Source organism: Ovis canadensis, chromosome 9, assembly GCF_042477335.2.
Source record: "Ovis canadensis isolate MfBH-ARS-UI-01 breed Bighorn chromosome 9, ARS-UI_OviCan_v2, whole genome shotgun sequence".
In the NCBI taxonomy this organism is placed as follows: domain Eukaryota; kingdom Metazoa; phylum Chordata; class Mammalia; order Artiodactyla; family Bovidae; genus Ovis; species Ovis canadensis.
Window position 1 is genome coordinate 62,677,649 of NC_091253.1, and position 22,663 is coordinate 62,700,311.

Here is a 22,663-nt window from a genome sequence, read left to right on the forward strand (position 1 = left end):
ATACAATATTAAAAATGCAAAACAAAATCAATCACAAAAATTATAAATATATATATATGAAATTTGCTTTAAAAATAGGGTCATTTTTGCAAGATAATAGTAGGTTATAAAAATGAAAATTAAAGGAGTAATAAAGAAAAATTTTAAAAATTAAAAAGTGATAATAGTAAAAATATATCTAGGAATTTCACTGGAGCTGATGTGGGCAGTGTGGGGTCAGTTCAGTTTCAGATAGTTCTTTGTTCCAGCTTATACTTGATCTCAATGTATAGGCCCCCTCCAATGATTAGTAAATGTTAACTACAGGGTTTTATTTATTTATTTACTTGTTAACTGCAGGGTTTTAATCTGTTGCACTTGTCCCTTCTAGAGCAGTTCCCTCTTTGTTTATCTTGGCTTCCTCTCTTTACAAGTCTCTTCAGTGTCTAATTTCTGCCCTGACACGAGGGGGCAAAGGTGGTCACTTATTTACGGTCACTTGTTCAGTTGTGTTGTGGGGAGGGAGGGACACTGCAAACAAATATCGCTGGCATGTATGGGGAGTGCTTGTAGTGTATGGACCACACTGGTTTGCCCCAGTTCGCAGCGTGTGCTTTCTGGGTCTACATTGCTCAGGCTCCAGGGTGCTCTACAGGAGCCCCATCCAAAGTGGGCCCTGCACTTCAGTGCTTCCCAGGTCTAAGCCACTCAGGTTCAGGTTCTCAGGTACCCCGCAAGTGCACAGACTCAGTTGGGTGTGCGTCCTGTGCTCTTCCCAGTTCTGAGCAGCTCAGGTGACCGGGTGCTCGGTGAGTGCACTGTCCCAGGTGGGCAGTGCATCTTAATCACCTCCCTGGTCCAGCTCCTCAGTTTCCCCGGTGCGCCGCGAAAGCACCATCTCAGGTGTGCCATGTGTCTCCTCTGGGGAGCTGATCTCAGGCTGTGACCGTCCCGGCAAATGTCAACCATCCAGGATCCCAGGAAGATGTGGTTAGCAACTGGGACCCTGCTCACAGTTTCATGGAGGATGCTGGCCTCTGGGGCCGAGATTGCCCCTTTGGCTTCCGGCTCTGGCTGTCGCAACCCTGTCTCTCTGCCTCTGGTGGTGGGGAGAGGGGCCTGTACACAGCCGGCTAGCTCTCCCTTGGTATTCACTCAATCCTTTGTTCTGTGAGCTGGCCAGGCTGCACATTAGAGCGTTTCTCTGGAAAGTTCTCTTTTTCTTTCTTTCTCTCTGATGATCCCACAGTTTGGGTTGCTATCCCACGTTAGCTTCCTCAGGTTGTCCTCAGCGCATTTAGGTCCGGTCCTTAGCCTGAGCACCGATGATGCAGCCAGTGCCTCCCTATCCATCTTCTACCTGCTGGTGGCAGACGTGAGCCTCTGGGCTACTTCTTTGCTGGCAGTTGCGGTTAGGCGTGTATTCTGTGGAGTGTGTGTGTGTGTGTGTGTGTGTTTTCTCCCAGTTATGTTGTCCTCTCAGATTCCAAAACTCACCATAGACCTGTCTGTGAGAGGGTTTCCTGTTTGGAAACGTCTCCTCCTTCACAACTCCCACTCCAGGATGGGTTTCCATCCCTAACTCTTCTGTCTCTCTTTTTGTCTTTTATATTTTGTCCTACCTCCTTTTGAAGAGAATGGGCTCCCTTTATGGGTGCCTGGTGTCCTCTGCCAGCATTCAGAAGTTGTTTTGTGGAAGTTGCTTAGCATTCAAATGGTCTTTTGATGAGTTTGTTGGGGAGAAAGTGGTCTCCCCGTCCTATTCCTCTGCCATCTTGGGCCCACTCCCTCACTCTTCATCCTTAAACATCACCTTAACTCCTCTATCTCATCTCCTAGAAACTGCCAAAGAGGGGGAAGTGAGATTTATTTTACATTTTGGTGTTTGCTATTGTTATTTTATTTTAATTTATCTAGGAAGATTACTGCTATCATGTTTTTTTAACTCACTGAAATAAATTTTTGTCCACAGTCTTGAGTTCCTGAAATGGCCATGATGACAATTAGACATTCTTTGAAAGTTTGCATGTGAGCATGGTGAGTCGCTTCAGTCATGTCCAACTCTTTGCGACTCCATGGACTGTAGCCCACTAGGCTCCTCTGTTCAAGGGATTCTCCAGGCAAGAATACTAGAGTGGGTTGCCAGGCCCTCTTCCCAGGGATCTTCCAGACCCAGGGATTTAACCAACAACTCTTATGTATCCTGCATTAGCAGGTAGATTCTTTACCACTAACACCATGAGGGAAGTCCTATTTGAAAGTGTAATCCTTTTAAATATGTTTAGTGTGTAAAAAAGAAACAAACACTTGTGAATAAAGTACTGTTTCTTAGATAGCTCTAAAAAAGGAAACATAAAACTCAGTAACACTTCAAAGTAGAAACAAACGAATACCATGAAGTAGTTAAATATAAATACCAACTCCTATTAGCATTCTGCTACGTTTAAATAATGATTTCACAAATCTCTTCAAACATTTATTTAAAAGATTTCTAAATTATGAAGTCATTAGTATATAATGCAATGTTCTAAATACCAACATTCTTTCTAAAGTCATGTCACATTATGGCACACTAATTTGTAAAACAGGAGAAAAAAATATCATATTACATTCATGACTTTAAACCTTACACATAAATATTAATGAAGAGGCTCTTTGTTTCCTTCCATTCAGAGAAAACCAGTATTTGCTTTAAAGCTACTTACTCGGAAAACAGGACACCATCATGTCACCCTCATCAACCAAAGTGTCTATTAAGCACACATGTGATGCTTTTCTTTGGGGATCATCTGTTTCAGGGCTCAGATTTTCTCACCATGGCAGTGTGCAATGCAGGAAAAATAGCAAAGCAGAACCTACCATGTCCACGATAGGTACTGTGTTTAGGTACTTGCATCTATTACCCAATAGGACAATCTACATTTAGAATCTGGACCAGCCCCTTCATTATTAGTATTGTATTATTAATAGCCAATGATTATGATATTTACATATCCTAAGTTAGTCTTTGAAAAGCTTGGGAATTAATGTTTCCTATAATAAAATAGCTAGAAGGGCATTGAACAATATCTGCAGAAGTCACCCTCACTTCATGCCCACTGATTCACTGTTTTAAAAAATGGAGACATAATTAGCGTACAAGATTATATTCATTTCAGATATACAACATAATGATTCCATATTTGTACACCCTGCAAAATGAGCATCATGTCTACCGAACACCCATCATCACGCATAGTTAAAACTATTTTTATTGTGATGAGAACTTTTAAGATCCATATACTTTCTAAGTAACTGGTAACTATGCAAAATCATATTATTAGCTATAATAATGGTGTACATAACATGTCCAGAACTTATTATTTTATCACTGGAAGCTTGTATCTTTTGACAACCTTTACCCATTTCACTTCCCTTCTACCTCTGGTAACGACTCATTAATTCAGTCTTTAACTTTATCCACTGACCATATCAACTTCTCATTATCTTTCAGCTCCTTCTAGGTATCACAATCCTTCTTATCTAACACAGATCTCACAGTCTATTGTCTTCACTTTTTTCCCCAAATATCCTCAATTTCCTTGCCCTTTACTCTCATTATTTTCAAAGGAGAATACTCCAACCTGGGATAATTCGTACTGGGCATCTTTTTGACAGCATCACAGAGTTGTTAGAGAAAAATCACACAACCAGCCTTTAGCTGGTCTCTCATTTAAATGGGGCTTCCCTGGTGGCTCAGATAGTAAAGAATCTGCCTGCAATAAAGAATGTTACCTTCCATCAATGGGCATTTAATTTTTTTTTTCTCTTTCTAAATTTCCCCAAAGCCTAATATTTCTAAGCCCATTTCTTCTCTTTTCTTAAACTCCCCACCAATTCTTCATGTGCGCTTAATGATCCATTCATATATTACATTGAAAAAAATAGCAATCATCAAACATGGATTCCCTCATCTTCTCACCACCAAATTTATAAATCTGCTTGTATCCCCAAACATTGTTCTTTTTCTTCATTCTTGTTGCAAAGGAGGTGATATCCATCTTTGTTGTGCCAAATGCCAGCATCTTATGTGCTCTGGGATCTCTTTTCCCACTCTGATCAAAAACTTTACTGCTATTCACTCAAGGATTTCTTTTCCCGAAAGCATGGTCTCTTCTGGCTTTCCATCTCTCACTCCCTTCTTGTTCACTACCATCGTTCTCATAAGCATGCATCATGCCATAATGAACCATGCTCATTTAAGAAAAAAAGCAAGAGAACTGTCTTTTTACCTCTAGCAGCCTTCCTTTTATAAAATTTCATTGGATTATAGTTGATTTACAATGTTGTGTTAGTTTCAGATGCACAGCAAAGTGGTTCAGTTATAGATTTTTTCATTGAGGGGGGAAATTTTTTATCATATAGGTTATCACAGAAGATTGAGTAGAGTTCCCTGTGCTATACAGTAGGTCCTTGTTGATTATCTGTCTTATACATATTAGTGTATGTATGTTAATTCCAAGCTCCTGATTCATCTTTGATAACCATGTTTGTCTTAGACATCTGTTTCTTTCTATTTTTTAAATAATTTCATTCAAACACCATTTCAATTTTCAATGCTTAACTGTGTTCTCTTAATCCCTGACACTATTTGCTCACCTCTGTTGTCTTTTTGACTCAATGCAATCACCACATTAGCAAACTGCTGTTTTCAAAATATCAATCACCTCTGTATTTCTACAGTGAAAGAAACTTTTTCTATCTTAAATTTACTAAGGTGAGAGTGTTAACTGCTCAGTCATGTCAGACCCCATGGACTGTAGCCCATTAGGCTCTTCTATCCATGGAATTCTCCAGGCAAGAATACTGGAATGGGTAGACATTCCCTTCTCCAGGGGATCCTTCCAACCCAGGGATTGAATCCAGGTCTTCTGCAATGCTGGTGGATTCTTTACCGTGTGAGCACCGGGGAAGCCCTAAATTTATTAAATCATTATCAAAAATTACATGCGAACTATTCTTATTTTCTTGAAAGACTCCCTACTCTTTGCTTTTATGACACTGCATTTTCCTGTTTTTCATCTTTCTTGTTTCTGTCTTTGTCTACTTTCTGTTTCTCTGTTATCCCATTAATGATCATATTCCTATCACCTTGAGCCTAGGTCCTCTTTTTTTGTTTTTTAAATATATTGACTTTTTTCCAGATTACCTCATCTAATTCCATAGTTTTAAATGCTTCTACAGGGTGACAATTGATAAACTTTTATCTCCATGCAAAATCTTTCTTCTAAGCTCTTGATTAATATATTCAACCTACTATTTAACATTTCCAATTATATATCTCACTGATATCTCAAATGTAGCCTGTTTAAAATGAAACACATGATTCACTACACTATTCTGCAATCCATCCATGTCAAGATCTTCCTTCATTTTAGAAAATGGCAAACATCATACTCTTTCAAGCTGTTGAAGTCAGAAGCCTAGCAGTAACACTTTCTCATAATTCATGCATTCAATTAACCAAAATATCTTCAGTTCTACCTTCTCCATAAGCATTAAATCTATTCATTTCTTTTCATCTAGTCTGCCTCCATCCAAGTGTAGTGAACATCATGACTTACCCCTCTTCACAAGAGTAATCTTTTGTGGCAGATAAATTGAATTGATACTTTCCAGCATAAAGTCTTTCAACAAATTCCCATTGTGCCTATAATTATCACCTGATTTTTTTTCTTGTTTTCCATAAATATATACTCCCACTTTGAGGGGATTTCAGGTTGACTACATTCAACAAATAGCTTTCATGACTCCATCTTGAATTCTACCACTTTCTCTGGCTCACTCTGCCCCAACTCCATTGACTTTCATTCATTTCCTCAATCTTCTTTCCTACCTTATGGTATTTTCAAACTGTACAAAGAACATTTCCACTCCCTCAGCCTGTTCTTTTAATCACTTACTCCATGTGACACATCATGGCTCAGTTTAAATTTTACCTCCCTATATATCCTATCTGAAATAGATTTCCGCAGCTTATTATCAATTGCAAAAAGTTGTTTCATTAAACATTTTACGAATGTTTAGTTTTGCTTTATGTTTCCTTGTGTTTGTATTATTTATTCCTTTAAAGAAAATCATTTCTCCTTATAGAGAAATAACTAAGTATTAGATTATAGCGATCATGTCATTTTTTTTTCACCACAGTAACCCCAGTCCCATAGCTTCATATCTTATACATATTAGGAACTTAATATTAGTCAAAGAAATGGCTATTATCTGACTATTCTAATTATATATGTTATTATACACTGCTCAGGCTGCTATAACAAAACACTATAGATTAGGCAAATTATAAACAACATAAATTTATTTTTGACAGTTCTGGAGGCTGGCAAGTCCAAGATCAAGGTACTGGCCAATTCAGTGTTTGGTGAGAGCCTGCCTCCTGGCCCACAGACAGCCATCTTCTCACTGTGCACTCATGTGGCAGAGGGGGCAGGAAGCTCTCTAGAGCCTCTTTTATAAGGATACTAATCCCACTCACAAGGGCTCTGCCCTTATGACCCAGTCACCTCCCCAAAGTCTCACATCTGAATACCATAGTATTGAGAATTAGGTTTCAGCATATGAATTTTGGGGGTGATGAAGCATTTAGTATGCAGTACTATATACATATGCATCATTAGCACTTCCCATAGGGTAGAATATTTCCACAGTTGGTATGGGATATAATATTAGATGACACATGAATAATTGTTTCTTATTTTAATAAATAAATATAAAATTTTGTATAATGAATTATATTTTATATAATTATTGTTTACACAGTAAATTATATATTATATAACTAAGTTAAATAATATAATAAATGAATATTTAGAAAAAATATTTAGAAGAAAATAGGGACCACTCCTGAAACCCATGATTTTCCAGATAATAGTCATGAGATATCATTTCTGAAACTATCTACTTCTTGGCTAGCAAATTAGGCTACCACAATGTTGGCATACTAGGGAAAAAGACACAAGTCTGCTAAATCAGAGACAAAGGAATTTATTACTCAAAGTAACAACAACTGTAAGACTATCATTGTTTGCTCAAGTTCCTGGAGCCTCCCTTTTCACAGTGATGCAAAGAAGACAGGGATGCCTGCATACATACTACCCTTAGCTTAGGGAACCCAAATCATTTTCATGGTGTGACATTCACCACAGTGAGAGAAATTATCTTGTTCTCTTCTTTTCTCTGGAGAGATACATATCTCTATCTTCAAGGTTGTTAAGCTATACATTCTTGAAAAGATAGTTCAGAACAAAAATACGCCTGTTTCAAGATATACAAAAATGAAGAGACTTGTGGAGAACTGTCATTCCACCTACTTAAGTAACAATGGATATGCAATACAGGTACAACTTAAATCATTATTACTATTAGTCCCTGAGATCTGGGGGTCATTTGTTACCATAATATAATCTAGACTATTCTGAATAGTTACCGCTAGTGGTAAAGAACCTGCATGCCAATTCAGGAGATGTAAGAGCTGCAACTTTGATCCCTGGGTAGGGAAGAACCCCTGGAGGAGGAAATGGCAATCCACTCCAGTACTCTTGCCTGGAAAATCCCATAGACAAAAAGAAACTGGCAGGCTACAGTCCATGGGGTCTCAAAGAGTTGGACACAACTGAGTAACAGTGCATGCACGCATGCACACACACACATATGAAATTTTGGAATTCTATAAACATCCACAAGTTATAAGAAAAGGTTGTGTATGACTACATCCAAACACTTTTTCTTTAGGTAGAAAGCTTATAGCATTGATTCGATCTTGGAGTTATGATCCCCCCCGAATTCTAAAATAGGCCAAAAATGTTTTTGACAATTCCCAAAAACAGACATTTTGACTTTTCACTTATGTCTACACAGAAAGAAGGTATAATTGTCAACATAGAGAAAACCACAACGTTAACTCTCTAAAATAAATGTAAAATCTACATGCGCCTGTTTGATTCAATCTTTCGTAACTCACATGTCTTTTAACATAAAAGAATGTATACGGTATATACGTTCTTATATAAGAACTGTATATGGAATAAATAATTCTGAAAAATAAATATATATGTACATTTAACAGTATAATGGATAAAAAATGGATTTTAAATTTCAACCTGACATAAAATAATCAGTTTGATTCAAATATGAAAAATATATGTACACATCTGTTTTGGGTAACATAAATTTAGAGCTACATAGGCTGATCTTTTTAATTATATATTTAACCTACAGGTTGCTTTTAGTGCCATGTCTTGTTAATTCATAGAAACTAGCAGCTTTATAAGAAGCTGCCTTGCTCTGCAAAAATAGACAATTCCTTTAAGACAGACCTCTTCTAAGCTTAATGCTTCATGGATTAAGTATTATGGTTCACATATGTCAAATAGACATTTCCTAGAGTTGCAAGATCAATTTGACATTCTAATAATATAATTCGTAAAAAAACAAAAAGCAAAAAATCCAAAGTTCCATGAACTGAAACTGATCAGAGAATAGCGCAAAACTTTACCTATTACCTGAGCCCTGAGAAATACACTTTGATGAAAAACTGTGACTCAACCAATAAGTCAGGTCTCTGTCATACCTAACTCTCCATGTTGTTAAATTGAAAATTGTTCCTCAGAAATGCCATGATATAGAGTATTTGCAGGCCGATCTGGCAATGTAAAAGTCATCAAAGAAAGGATGGGAAAAGAATTTTAAGCAAGGATTTAAAAACATTTTCCTTCTAAAACTGACAGGATTCAATGTTGTATGAATGAAAGCCCTCAAATCTGTTAGCAAAGCATGATGGAGTGAAACTCAGTTAACGCATCTAAAATTGTAAAATTGTTTTAAAAAATGCCTTTCTTATTACATCCAAATGTAATTTTCAAGACAGAGTCATAACATGACTCTGTGCACCGTGCTGTGTGTACAATAAAGCAGCAAAATTAATCCCTTCCCCTGACGACCTCTAGAAATGAAAACCCATTATAGTAATAATATTTGTACTTAGGTCATGATGTTTTTGTGCTGAATTTGAATGTCATGAAATGATTATGTATAGTGGTTGATGGGGACATGTGTGCAGATAATTACATAAATAATCCTCTTTACATAGGTGCAAGGTGACTTTCTAGATCAGGTGGAAACTAGTTGCAACCTAATAAAACTCATAATAATTGTTGTTACTGCTAAGGCATGGCTCTAACTCTCCCAAAGGGTGCTTAAACATATTTTCCTTTTCACAGGGACCCAATGAGAGAATTTGAGTAGAAGCCCAGTACCTTCAAGGCACCTGGCTACTGCATTATATGTCAGAACCTGTCCTCAAGATATAAGCATCCATTTGGCACATGAACATCTTTCATAGGATCCTTCAGTGTTGCCTTGCTCTGAAAAGAAAGGTAACTTATGAGATTACGAAAATGGGCTTTTAGAAATTCATGTTTAAAACCAGGGTGTATTTCGCGCACATAAGAGATTTCCCCCTTTGGAACTGAAACGTGGAACTACCCTAGTTAATCTTGTCAAGCAACTTTCATTTTCCTTTAGCCATGATAACTTCTTAAAAATATTAATTAACTCATTTGGCTGCCCTGGGTCTTAGTTCTGTCTTGTGGGATCTTTGGTTGTGGCAGGTGTGCTCTACAGTAGGTGCACATGCTCAGTAGTTCAGCACAGGGCTTAGTTGCTCTGTGGCATGTGGGATCTTAGTTCTCTGACCAGGGATTGAACCCATGTCCCTTGCTTACAAGGTGGATTCTTAACCACGGGAACAAGGGAACTCCCACTTTTATTTTAACCTGTGAAATGAATGTCCCTTAGAGTTTTCAGGGCTTCCCTGATAGCACAGTTAGTAAAGAATCCACCAGCAATGCAGGAGACCCCTGTTCAATTCCTGGGTCAGGAAGATTCACTTGAGAAGGGATAGGCTGCCCATTCCAGTATTCTTGGGCTTCTCTTGTGGCTCAGCTGGTAAAGGATCTGCCTGCAATGTGGGAGATCTGGGTTTGATCCCTTGATGGGAAAGATCCCCTGGAGAAGGGAAAAGCAACCCACTCCAGTTTTCTGGCCTGGAGAATTCCACAGTCCATGGGGTCACAAAGAGTTGGACACTATAGAATGACTTTCACTTTAGAGTCTTCAAATAACTTACTTGAAAAAAAGAAGATTCTATACTGTCATCTTGCTTTCTTAATTGTCCCCCCATTTTACTTCACTGCAAATTAGCTTAAACACCTTCTATTGACCAAAGCATCTAATTTAAACATAGCCAATTGTTTCTTGGTATAATAATTGTACAATAATAAATAATAATTGTACAATATTTTTTCTAGTACAACAGTATTTCCCAAGCTTTAGTCTACTTGGCAGTTTTTTAGCTTTTTCCGTGTACAACTCATGTTTTCTTAGAATTCTCACGCTCTCTATGTTTTTTAAATGTATAGAACATTGTTATTCTTTTCATTTCATTTTATTTATTTATTCTTTTGGTTGAACTACATGGCATGCCAGGTCCTAGTTCCCCAACCAGGGATCAAACCTATGCCCCTAGAAGTGGAAGCATGAAGTCCCAACCAAACACCCCAAGGCAAGTCCCACCCTCTCTATTTATTCTCTTCTTTCTTTTTTTACTTTTTAAATTATGAAAGCATGATAACATATTTAGGAGACTTGGAAAATATAGGACAAAATTATATCTAGTTCCACTATAGATTGTAATTATTTTCAAGGAGATAAATTAAGATTTTTAGTCGGAGTTTCAATATCAAACTCCCATAAATTAATAGAATGAATAAGCAGAAAAGTAGAATAGTAGATCTGAAAAGCACTATGATTCAATTCAATATAATTAAGTTTATGCAATTTTCACACAATAGAATACTCTATTTTTCATAAGCATGCAATTCATTAGCTATTTGCTGAACAAGTGAATGAATGCTTATACTCCCCTGCTTTACCTTTTCTGTTTTTAAGCACTTCTTCTCTGTCATGTGATGCATGGCTATGGTTTTAATTCTTGCCTTTATAGACGATTTGTAATTATCTTACTCTTTCTTCTCTGAGCATCATTACCCAAATTCCAGATCTTTACTTTCAAATGCTTGTTAAAAAATTCTCTATGATTTCATCATCAATAAATTAAGTTCAACAGGCCTCATGACCATCAGAACTCCAAATAACAGCTACATTCTCTATTTTTGTTAATGATATTAGAATCTTCTTGGTCATTCAAGTTCCACACATCAGTTTTATTCTGAACTTCTCCTTTTCTGTTCAGACATGCAGTCTTGAAGAGCCTGTCTCCATATTTTCTCTTCTATTTACTTTCATTACCAACACTATAGTTCAGATCAGTAAATAAATTCTCTCTGAGTCTTCTTCTAATCATATGCTTAGTTATGTCCCTGGTGAAACACTGATTTTACCTGTGCCTAGTGCAAAACACTACATATAGTAGACTACAACTGCTCGGTAAAAAGTGCATGAAATTGGATTTTTCTACATAACCTCAGCCTTTTCCAAATCACCTGCAATAATTTTTATTCCTAAAAAAGCCCTCTAAACTCCAATAAAAATTAATTTTAAAAAGAGAATGAAACAAAGCATTTTGAGTAGTATAACTAGCAACCTTTGTGTTTTCATACCTAGGTAGCAACTTGTGCTAATATGGAGCCTTGAGCTGTATTTAGTTCAGTTCAGTCACTCAGTCATGTCCCGCTCTTTGCAACCCCATGGACTGCAGCACACCAGGCTTCCCTGTCCATCACCAAAGGTGAAGGCAAGGGGAGAAGAGGGCAGCAGAGTGTGAGATGGTTGGGCAGCATCACCAATGCAATGGACATGAACTTAGGTAAACCCCAAAAGATACTGAGGGACAGGGAAGCCTGGTGTGCTGCAGTTGACAGGGTCACAAAGAGTTGGTGACTGAACAACAAGAATAAACTCTCTTTTCCAGAGATTAGATCTTTGGTTTTGACTCTAAGGCTGTAAGTTCGAGTTCCTGCAGTTCCTAAGAAAAATGTGTTACTGACTTGAACTCTCTAATTAACACCTGGCAATCCTGCCTCCTCACTCTGTAGATCTATAAACTTATTTCTACTTGGTATGTGCCTTGACCAAAAATTGCCATAAAATTCAAATACCGGTGTACTTGCTACCAAATTAAACTTGCCTTCAGCACAAGGAATAAGTTTGTTTCCCCTAAGAGGGTGAATTCAAAGATATCTTTCTTCCACTAAAAGTTGTAGAACACATTTCTTTTGATTCTTATAACAAATAAAACAAGTCTCCACAAACTCATGGAATTATAAACTTATTAAAAGTAAAGTGTATGATTTGATCTCTATTGTGCCATTAACTGAAATTTTTATATTATCTCATAGAAAGAAGATACTCAAATATTTATTATCATCTCTTTTTACTTCTGCCCTACCGTAGCTTGTTTGAAACTATTTTTCTGCCTGTTGATGTAGAGAGGAATTTGGTACAGTTACTCTGATTATGATTGGTCCAAGACTGAGAATATGTCCTAAAATAACTTTGATATTAAGGAAAGAAGAATCACAGCTCTCGAAAGTCACAGAGAGGATTAAGAAGCATTGGTGAACTGTAACATTCTGATAAATTTTGAGAAAAAATTTTCCTTTCATAAGACATTGTGAAGTTGCTCGAGATTACATTTTAGAGACATTTTTATGAGTGCGTAAAATTATTTGTGTCTATAGCTCTAATACATTCTCTTCTTTTATCTCTCTTATGATCCCTGAGTTGGGAAGATACCCCAGAGAAGGAAATGTCAACCCACTCCTTTGGACAGAGGAGCCTGGTGGGCTACAGTCCATATGGTTGCAGAGTTGGACACGACTGAGTGACTCTCACACACACACACACACACACACACACTTCTCTTACTTGAAAAAGAAGAAGAATCACAGAATTTTAGAGACAGAATAAAACTTTGCAAAAAGCCAGTTCAAATCCTTCATTTTGTCAAAGAGAAAACTAACTCAAAAGTAGAGAGTGACTGCTAAGGCCAAAAAGAGTCAGAATTTGAATAGTAATAAGGAAAAACTTTTGAGATGCATGGGTCAGAGGAGAGTAAGCACTTTGAGAGGAGTCTTTTAAATAGATGTTAATTTCTTCCTGGTTTTTATTTGCTCCTTCTTCCAAGTAGCTGCATGTTCTCATCCACTTAAAAAACTGTATTTTCAAGGGTCCTTATAATAGGTGTGGCCATGTGATGAAAATGCTTGTGCTTCCCTTTCTCTTTTCTTTTTTAAATTATAAAATTATGATAACATATTTACAGGAGACTTGGAAAATACAAAGCAAAACTACATATAATTACACTATATATTACAATTTTTAAACTAGGTAAAATAAGACTTTTAGATAGAGTTTCAATATCAAACTCTCAAAAATTAATAGAATGAATATACAGAGAAGTAGAAAGACATAGTATACTAGACCCAAAAACCACTATGAGCCAATTCAGCATAATTAAGATTTATTCAATTTTCACACAACAGTATGATACAAATTCTATTCAAGTACCCATAGACTATAAACTAGGAGATACTGGAACATCCGCAGGACATAAAACAGGGTGCAAACATTCCACAGTCTAAAGTTATTGAAACTTTCTCTTTTCAAACATCCCCACTGACTGGAATCCAGACCAGGTTTAAAATAGAAATATTAGAGCAGCAAGATGGAAACAGGGAGCCATTCTGAGCTTGTTGAGCTGCCCACTTCTCCTGAACTACCTCCTTATATATGAACTATTCCATGAGGAATAATCTTCTGAAAGTTTGTGCTACTCCATTCTGAATCTCTTTGGTATTGCAGTTTAGCCTACAATAATAGGCTATAATAATACTATACTAGCCTTCAGGTCAACTCTGGGGACACACAGAACATAGCCATTTAGAGGTCAATGGAACCTTTAAGAATTTCTGGTCCAATCCCCTATGTGGTGGTTGATAGATGTACCCAGCTAGGCAGAATGTTTCCTTGAGAACTAGTACCTTACAATTCAAAGAAAACATCTCATAAATCGATTATCTTAACACTGAATTGTCATGCTTTTCTCCACTGAAACGTCATGATAAAAATTTGTGCCAATGAGAGCAGCACACTAAAATGTCAGAGAAGTGTCTGCTTCAGCACTGCTTACTGTTCCTCTGAAGCATTTTCAACTTTACTCCTAAAATTGACTCGTTAATGCTGTTCTCAGGACTAATTATTCATTCAACCACTGGTTCACAAATAGTTAATGAATAATTACTACATAGTAGGAACTATGCTTAGTAAATGAGATAGACAATGCTCCTGTCCTCATGCCTGATTTTTTTTAAGTCATTAAAATAATTAAATTAGCAAGTCTAGGCTTCATTAAGAGGAAAGACAAAGTGGCACTGGAGTGTGAAATAGGAGGAATCTAATGTAGTCTGGTACTGAGAATGTCAAACACTTTGTTTTGAAATTTTTTAGCACTGAATCTGTTGTGTCTGTAAATTTCTCTTATTTTTCCCTTCATCTCAGTAAGTCAATTAAACATTTTTGAAAGCACGGAAAGAATATAAAGACAAGACATTGTTTTTCATGGTATGGTGAAAAGAACCATAGCTATGGAGAAAAAGAGCAGTAGGAACTCATGCACTCTTTTATGTAGGGCAAGGTGAGAGGCACAGGGAATAACTGAAGTGAGAGAGAGCAACCCACAGAAGATGTTTTAGGCTGGCTACCACAGAATAATGCTCAGCTTCCCATTGGCCCTTTCTGTTAAATAAGGACAATTATGCAACAATCTGAGTGTGTGATTGTCACAACTTTGAGTTTTAAGGTTACTTAAAAAGTGAAATTGTATGTGGGGTGTGTATGAATGAATCTTATGTACAATGTTGTCATTATAATATAGTACATTGGCTAATTTTATAGATTAAAATTTGATTTCAATACTTTAACTTATGGGTGTTATATTTCTAGACATGAGTGAAGACACTAAACTAAACTCTGACTAAAAACATGGATTCCTTAAATGTTGGCCTGAACTTCTGAACTCTACCTAGTATTCCTGAATCAATAAAAATAATTATTTTTATTATAATATTATTATTCTATAATAATAATCGTGACAAGAGAGAAAGGAGAAGACAATAGTCCTTCATGCTCATCCCTTTAAATTCATTACTAGCTCTGAATTGTAGAATGGTCTGTAAGATGAAAGAAAAATAAAAAGACAGATGGTAAAACAGAACCCAACATAAGCTTGGATAGTATCCATGGAGAGGAAAATGCTTTATAATTGGTAAATATTATAATGAAATATGTTAATTCATATTATCAGGATTTAGGAGTCAGGGCCCATCTGTATGAAACAAATATCGCCAATAAAAATGTTTTCCCACCTGGATTATCATAGGATCAAATAGTGATTCTGACCACATTTCAGAAACAAGCCATATGTTGGAAAAAAACTCTCACTTTTCAAGGGCACAAGCATGTTATGTGACATATTTTCAGAAAGATTAGACAGGATACTTTCATAGAGCTCTTGGTTGGTTCCTAGTATTTTTGTCTTTAAAAGTCTTTTCACTGATCCTTTGTGGGTGGCTCTATCTTCTAACTCACCATAGTTTCAGAGATATTGTTGAAACTCTCTAGGATGACATTGTTAGTTCACAGTTTTTGACTTAAAAAGGATTCTAATGGGTTTGACAGTCTTGTTCATGTTAGCCTCTCCCCACCTTTAATTTCTTTTGAAACATTTCTGGGACACCTAGGAAATCTACAACTATTTCTTTCTGGGTACGTTGCAACACAACTAAAAGTATAGTTTAAAACAGAACATTGCTCATACGAAGACGGTTATTAACAATGCAAAAGACTCTGCCTGCTTGGGTGTACTTTTTGGGCAGAAAATGCTATAGCAGGTGGACCATGGTTCTCTACTGATGGAAAAAGTACCTGCTTACAGCTATGAGTCCAAAGGCCCAATTGACTAAAAATTAGCAATCCATCAGATTGATGGGCATAAAGCAATCTGCACTGTTGGCGCCTTGAAATTTCTTGCATCAGTCACCAGATCATGATTTACTAATAGGGTTTCAGGGCTTGCAAAATAGCACAACTCTAACCACATATTAATATTTAATCTGGCATTTTAAGTGCACCTAACAAAAGACCCCAGAGCTGCTGACAGAACCCTAAATTGTGAATTTCTTAAAAGGGAATTGAGCCAGTCCACAGCGATTTCATGAAAAAAAGAAAATAAATGGTCTCCAACATTTCTTACGTAGACCTCACCAGCCAGGGCTCTCATTTTTCTTACAAGTATTTATCATGCATTTTTAGAGGCTTTATTAGAGAATCACGAGTCTGTTTCTGGCAGCTGGCTGCAAAATCCACAATTAGATGACAGCAGATGCATTTTGGTTAATAAATTTTATATTAGACAATTTGCTCCTAAAATAATTCATTGGCACTTCCCAAATGTTGCTAAATGAGAGAAGATCTAGCCTATAAATCACTTGAATCACCTTATTACATGCTTTTACGCAACTGTATCTGTTCTAAAGCAGTAAGTTGAAGAAGGCACTCAGTGAGCAAATGAATTTGCTTTGCAATCCCATTTTCAAGGCTGAAGATGCCCACTAATGCCAAGTTCTAGAGTTATCCAGACCCACTTTAAATGAGACAATGCAGAAGCAGAGGGAATGACTACCTTTTAGTGATACTGACCACATATAATTGCTATATCTAATGTCTGTGATGAGTATACAAAATAGGTGTTGAATTACTTCCACTTGTGACCAAAAAATGCCACAATTTATGAGAGATGTTCCTATGATAACAGAATGCCACCTGTAATAACAATGTTTATTAGTGTACACATAAGGGTTACAAATGATGTCTCTTATCTATGGAACAAAACACAAAAGACAACTTATTAGCAAAAGATAAATTGCATAGCAAGATCTCAATGAGATGCTAGGTTTGTCATGAAAGAAACAAAAACCTTTTTATTTGCACAGTCCAATGCCTTTATAATCCATTTAAAATAATATACTTTCCACTAGGTGGCTATTTCTGATCAGATCATTTTACCATTTTAATTACATTTTTAATATCCTGGCTGCATAAACAAAGATAAATTACAAACCCTGCACGATCTGGCTGCTAGCTCAGGCATAGTCGGTAATAATATCAGCTTTTGTTTGTGCCTCGTCTAATTAGATTCTGAAATCTAGGCTTTGTCAATCAATAATTTTAATTTTAGAATCGCCTTTTGATCTTGCATTTCATGTTTGTTTGGGAAAATGATCAGTAGGACAAAGCTGATAATTTATGCAGAAACAATCTCTCGGCAGAGCTCCGCACACATTCCTCCCCTGCAGACTACCCTTGACACAGGTCTAATTAGCATGCAGATATGTGTCGCCTCATTGGCAATTCAAATTGCTTTTTTATAATGTACCTCAAATTGTGCTACTCAAACATTGTATTTGATTTCCAAAGCCCCCTGGGCATCCCATCATGTCTCCCCTTGTCCTGGGTCTGAAGCATTTATTGAACAATCTGCAGAGACTGGCTGTCTTTTTGAAAACACCCAAACATCGCATCCTCTGTGGGGCCAGCTTTTCTTCTTGTTAGAGAGCAACTTGTTCCTCCGAAGAATTCCTTGTGCCCCATTTGTGGGTTTAGAGATGATAGGGTTCCTCGAGAGTTGATTCTCCCACGTGGTTGATCTATACGGGCTTCACTTCTGTGCCACTCCTTTTTAGAGAGGGGGAGGCTGTCGGGTGAGCCCACATTAATATGCGACACCTAACCACATCTCTGAATGCCAGTCTTCCATTCTTCATTAAACAAAAATGGCTGGATTGCGAGGATTGTTTTTGCCTCTCTCCCACATGCAGAGGCTCACGCACACATTCGTTTTCTCGGGCATACATATGTGCCCGCAACCTTCTGCCGCGTCTACACACCCACCCAAGACACACAGAGCATAGCAGGTCAGGATGGAGTTGTGCATGAAGTTGTCTGCTGTACACATGAAGAATAAGGAGATTCCTGCATACATACACTGGGGCTTTTTTTTTTTTTCCTTTTTTTTTTTTTTTTTTTTTTTTGCCATGCAGCAACAAGTGGCAGAATCAATGGTGTACAGTTATTCAGCAATGTAATTCATTTCACTGGCTTTGGCTCTTAGCCAGATCCGCCATCTGTCTCTGGCTCTCCCTCTCCCCCTTTCTCTCCCTCTCCCTCTCTTTCGCTTGAATTTGTCCTACATTTCGTAATATTACGTGCCTGCCATCCTTATCCTATGCCAGAGGTACAACACCAGTCTCACCCCCATTCCAGCGTGGAGTTCTCTGAGTTCGGCGGCACTTGGGATATTCCACTTCAGTGTCATGGGAAGAAAAGGGTAAGGAAAAATCAAAAAGGATTCATGCAAAAAAAAAAAAAAAATAGACATCTATATAATGTTCTGGGATCCAATTGCTCCTGCTTCAGCCTTTTATCCAAAGCCTTGAGATGAATCTGCCTCATCCAGGAACTTTTCCTGCTTCGTTAGAGCATCTTCGTTTTCTTTATCAGACACTGGCACCCCACGCCAGTGCACGGCTCCATGGAATGCTTGCTGTTGGACCCTTGCAGGGCTCTGCCACCAAACAACCTCCTGCATTGGCAATCGGGGGACTCCTCTAGGATCTTATGCGTGCTTGCTGTTTGAAGCTGCAGAAAAGTGAATAATCAATTAAGTATTGATTTCTTGTAAGATTTGGTAAATTTCAAAGGCAAGACAAAGAGGATGGCTTAAGGAAACACTGCAGGGACTTGGCGTAAATTAGACAACTCACGGAGGCGCAGAATAAAATAACACCTCAACTGAAGATTTCCTTGGAAGAATTAGCACTAGCTATTGGAAGACAATGGTGGATTTAATCAAAACAGCAGGCATGCAAGAATTTTTCCCGTGAACCAGAAAAAGGAGCTAATTATAACCACCTTTTTTAATGGAGCTAATTTGACTGAATGGATGCAAATGTGCTTTATTTATGGATGAAGAAGCAAGCCTTACTGCAATGATCTTGGGATCATCGTATCAGCTCCGGTTACCTTCAGTACCTTTTTATTTCCGCAGAAGGTATTTATATGTAAACAACAGCTAACCATACAAAAGATTCATCGGAACAATATACTATGGTAGATGAGATAGAATCATAATTTTGCAGCCTCTCAGGATTTCCCCTAACTTGGGGTTTTGCAAGCTTTGCGTGCCTTGGGTTATGGTAAACAATAAATGAATGATGTTAAACTGTTGTGATTTTTCAATGTGTAGTTTATTAATTTTAGCTTTCTTGACATGTTGATTCAGAATTATTTGGCAATTAATCCATAAGGAAAGGAAGGGAATTGTTGGGTGGGGTTTTTTAAATGCATTTGCTGTCTTCTTAGAGATCGAAATGTGTAGGTCCCACCAGCCCATGAGCTCTATAATTATTTAAAAATGGTAAAAATTTTTGACAATTTGAAGAATTGGTTTTATAATGGGAACAACGTGTTATAATCAGTAAAAAGAGAATTGTTATGTTTTCTCTCTGGTTCGATTGTTCTTGAGTGATTAACTCCTCTGTTGCTGATGAGAAGTAAATATAAGTGGCAAGAAGGAGAGATTGTAATGACAATGCTTTGTTCCTATGTCTCCTCACATTTCAGGCTGAAGTGCATTTTAAGCCTTTTCTTCTATTCCTATTATTTTCTTTCTCTATTTTTCTTCTTTTCATCATTTTTTGCTGTCTTGCAATCTATGTTCCCTGAGCAACCATAGGAACCAAGTTACATTAAGCTTCAACACAAAGACCTTGTAAGAATAATGAATCCTCATTTGCATCGACATTTGTATTCAGATTTGCCAGGCTATAAACTTGGCAGATCAAGCGGAATATTAAGTAGAGGCTTCCATGGTAAATTGTGGCTCTTGAAATTGCTAAGTACCCCCCCTCCTTTTTTTCCTATCTGTGGTGGCAGGTGAAGTCTCATGACTACATGCTTCTTCAGAAGCGCATTGGCCCCTTCATCTTTCAGTACATGATGTCAGTTTCAAGCAGAAGAGGAAAAAACCTGTAGTAGGTATTCTGGCTGAAGCTACACTGTGACATGTCACTGGACAATTAACTCTAGAAACCAGAGACCTTGAGAGAGGAGCCTTTAAGCAATTGAAGGGTGTGAGGAAGTTAATTACCATGTGTGGGCTAAGGTTTTATTTTCCTGGTATATTCAAAATATATTAATCTTATAATAGTTCACATTCATTTTTTAAAGTTTTTAAAGATTATAGGAGGACCAATGTAGCTCTTGACTTATGAAACAATTCAGTTATGCCATTCTGAGTCATTGTCACTGGTCTACTCAAAACCATTCTTAAAATACTTGAAATGCCTTATTTTAATATCTCTACGGATTAACTGACTTCAATCCTTTGTTTGATTCTGAAATGGTAAAATAGGAAAAGTCATAGTTACTTTTGTATAAGTTCAGAAATATGACCTATATACAGTATTATATCTATCCTATAGTAATATATCTATAATATAGTAAACAATGGGGTGAAAAATGTAGGCTTTAATTTCCATGTTTGGTTCAGTCTATGTGATGCCAAACAAGTGAGTAATTGGAAACATTTGTGCATGACTTAATTTTTCATGCATTACCCCAGAATCTTGGGATAAGATTCAGAACCTTGCAAACAGAGGCTACATCTATGACCTATTAACAAACTCTCACTTCTTGCCATCTTTTTTCTCTTCAGAACCCATCGCTAGTAGGGAACAACAAAATGTGTTAGAAGATCAGCCTTGCAACAAACTTACAATGAACATCTGAACAATGGCTTTTCCTTTTAAATGTGTAGCTTATTTAAACAGTGTAAATAATGACATGTAGAGTGGATCTACCATAAAAACACTTTTTTATTGTATGTCATGAGGAATTGTGAAATCATGGTAAATAATATAAGCAACTGATTTAACTCTTTAGGTTGAGGTAAGATTTAATTGTGTGTAGTAAAATGGGAGCTGTTTCATGAGATATGCTGCATTTTTTAAAATGAACGGGTAAGTGTTTAGACAAAAGGATAACATTTCATAAGTTTTCATAAACTTGTAAAAATATTTATAAGAATCCTGCCCAAACATGTATATTAGAATGATTTATATTAATGTATCACAATATAGTCACTTCTAAAGCAGTATTAGATATCTTAATAGTAACTGGGTTTTAGAATCTGAAAAGTAAATTGCAAATCATAATATGTTTTCATTTCACAAACTCATTATTTTTAAGAGAAATAAACTATTAGATAATTTGGTAATCATAACAATACTGGGAAACAAGGGTGTTACCACTAACTGACAAAAGTCAATTTTAAATTTAAAATTAACCCCAAAAGTTAATTTGGAGTTCCCTAGTGGATCAGTGGTAAAGAACCCATCTGCTAATGCAAGAGGTGTGAGTTCTATCTCTGGGTCAGGAAGATTCCCTTAAGAAGGAAAAGGCAACCCACTCCAGTATTCTTGCCTGGGAAATCTCATGGTCAGAGAAACCTGGCAGGGTACCGTTCCATGGGGTCATAAAAGAGTCAGACACGACTTAGCACCTTAACAACAGCAACAACTTTTTATATTTACTCTTTAATGTGAAAAAAAATGAAAGCATGGTAATTATCTTCAAGTTGCCTTCATCTACAGCAATTGAGGAGAAACAACATTTAGATAGAGTTCTTCTCAGGGGACTTAAGGATAACTCCTTTTGACAGAGTATAACCATCAACTTTATAACAAATGCAAGAGAAGGTTAGAGACTGATATATTAATTTGAAAGGATGTTGTTTATAATGTCAAGCAAATACATCAGTGCATCTTTAACATACTTGTTATTTCTTGTGAATCTGAAATCCAATTTAATGTCTTCAGCATGGTGTTGTGCCAATGTGGATTGGGCGTATATACTGATCCATTTTTCATGGAAAATATAAGAATACATTTGATTGTGATCAAAAATACATTCTGGTTTTATATTCAAATAGGATTTAGAAAGGAGGAGATTTATACTTTTCTTCAAGACTGCCCATCAATTTGAAACGTCTTCTTTAATAAATGCTAATGATTTGGTTGATTACATTTTGTGCATGTACTTACTGTGCAGTTTTGGGAATCAACCCCTGATGAATCTTATCAAGAAGAGAAATTACAGCATTAGCTGATTTGCTTTCTAAACAGCAGGAGTGAGAATTCTATCCAAAATGATGTTAGTGACATTGCTTTAACATCCATGCAGAAAAGTAAGTACTATTTCTTGCCTGCCTTCTCTGTGTAGTTTAGACAAGGCTCTCATTTATTAACTATAGTCTCTTTCTTCTGTGGATGTATATTCTAAACCAGAAAGTCAAAACCAAACCAAGAACAAATTAGAACACATATTTAAATTTAATTACTTTATCAAAGTTTGATAAGGGAGAAGTAGGGTTGTGATTTTTTTTTTAACCTACAATAAGAAAACAGCAAAATGACGTGTGCAGGGTAATTATACACTATCTTATTTCTGTTTATACTGGAGGTTTTTTGTTTGTTTGTTTGTTTGTTTTGCTACCTGG